The sequence below is a fragment of the Mirounga leonina genome, unplaced genomic scaffold (assembly GCF_011800145.1).
Source record: "Mirounga leonina isolate KUSES-001 unplaced genomic scaffold, KU_Mleo_1.0 Mir_173, whole genome shotgun sequence".
Taxonomy (NCBI): domain Eukaryota; kingdom Metazoa; phylum Chordata; class Mammalia; order Carnivora; family Phocidae; genus Mirounga; species Mirounga leonina.
The window spans coordinates 79,325,685-79,327,828 of record NW_023270447.1 but is presented as its reverse complement, the minus strand read 5'-3'; the positions used below and the strand labels follow the sequence as shown (position 1 = coordinate 79,327,828).

Below are 2,144 nucleotides of genomic sequence, written 5' to 3'. Positions count from 1 at the left end.
GGATCGAGTCCCGCATCGGGCTCCCTGCTTGGCAGGGAGTCTGCTTCTCCCTCTGACCCTCCCCCATCTCATGTGCTCTCTCTCATTCTCTCTCTCTCAAATAAATAAATAAAATCTTTAAAAAAAAAAAAAGGAGTGGGTATTGCTAGCGGTGATTAGCAAATGTCCTTATTTACATAAAACCTGCATTTTTCTAGCGCCAACTGCTCTGCTCCGGGGGTCCACCCTGCACCCGCATCCCTGGCCAGCAACACAGCCATTACCGCACTAATGACTTGTTAAATTGGGAGGTGGGTTTACAGGATGAGTGGAAAGTGCCAGCTCCCTTGTTAACACTGATGGGTGGGAACAGTTTCAGGGAGCCCCTTCGAGATCTCCAGGATGCAGTGTGGAGCCCAGGATGGGGTTTTGCTAACAGGGAGCTAAGCTTGTCCCGGGAAGGGCGGGGTGGGCAGTGTAGGCATCAAAGGCGATCGGTTTCCAGCCCATTGTTCTGATGAGGATGGTCCCAGCGTGTGAGCAGAATCAGCACAGAGCACAGAAACTGTCGGTCCCAGCACAAGGCAGGAGAGGTAGATGTCCTGCTGTACCCAGTGCATTCTGGGACGCGTCTTCTCCCAAGCTTTTGATTCTTCCTCCCGGTGGGAAAGTTGAGTAATGGTTAAAAACCCTGGCTCCAGGGTTAGTGAGACCTGGTTTCGAATCCTGCGCCACCATTGCCCGAGGATCTGAGCTTGGCTTTTCGTCCATAGCAGTCCATAGCACGGAAGAGAGTAACACCTACCCTCTGGGCTGTTGTGAGGATGCAGGAAGTGATTTCTATACAGGTCATGGCGCAGAGTATGCAACAAATTAAAACTTGTTTTAACCTTATCCTTATTACTTTTGCAAATTGCAAAACTACCAAAGGCAGAGTCCACAGATCCTGGGTTGATCCTGGTCCTGCCACTTAGTAGCTCGGTGACCTTGGGCAGGTCATGTCATCTTTCACAACCTATAACCTGAGGATGATAAGAGTACCTACATAGCCCCTACCTTATGGGGTTGTTAGGGGATTAAATGAGTCCATTGCCCTAAGGTCCTCAGCATGGTGCCCGGCACAGAGAAGTGCAATGTAAGGGTAAACCAGCACCTTCATCAGGCTATGCAGCCTGGAAGGGATTGCTTGTGACTTTTGAAGCCTGAGCCAAATCCAACTTTCCGGTGGAATGCATGTTCACCCCACCCCCTTGAAGACCCTAATGCAGGTCACCTTGTCCAGGGAACTGTCCTTTGGGCAGTTGGCCATGCATATCACAAGATTGAGAAAGAAGTGGTGAGCTTGGCAGGAGCCAGGTATACAGGGCCTTACAGGTCGTGGAAGGGAGGTTGAATTTCACTCAGAGCACCTCTACCATGGTCTTTTTTTTTTTTTTTGGTAAAGATTTATTTATTTATTTGGGGGGGTGAGGCAGAGGCAGAGGGAGAGGGAGAAGGAGAGGGGGAGAATCTGAAGCAGACTACCCACTGAGTATGGAATCCGACATGGGGCTTGATCCCTGGGCCCAAATCAAGAGTCAGACGCTTAACCGACTGAACCACTTAGGTGCCCCCAATCCTCTCCCATGGTCTTAACCACAGCCAGCCTGTACTGGAGCATTAACATGCAGACTTCATCTCCCCTTCCAGGCAGTAGATCCCTGAAGGCAGAGATTCTCTGATTGGTCCTTGTCACTCCTTTCCCGTGCCTGCCTGGCATGGGTCAACATGTGTAGAAAAAAGTAAAAAATAAAACAGATTCTAGCCTCCAAAGAGCTTATGGAAGGCTCTGGCTACAGCACCTGTCACCTGGTAATCATACGGGTTAATTTGGCTCAGTGTGCATCCTAGGGCACAGGTCCCTACCTTCTCACGTCCCTGTGGGCTTTTGTTCTGAAGCTGGGAGCATGCTCAGAAAGGACCCACCTTTCCATGGAGCAGAACCTTTTCTTTGGAACCCCGCATATACAAGGGAGTTATGAGGATTCAATAAAATAACACACCATCACTGTCTCTCCCCTCAACTGCTTTATGCAATTCATACCATCTGTGTCTATCTCCACTTGATGCATCGTTGGCTGGTTGGTTGGTTGGTTGGTTGGTTGGTTGGTTGGTTGGTTGGTTGG

The 2,144-nt window shown here is 49.8% G+C and overlaps 1 protein-coding gene across 3 annotated transcripts in view; it reads left to right on the top strand.

The window, feature by feature from the left end:
- Positions 1-2,144, top strand: part of CDA (cytidine deaminase) — a 22,010-nt gene that overhangs the window by 14,711 nt on the left and 5,155 nt on the right. The window lies entirely within an intron of this gene.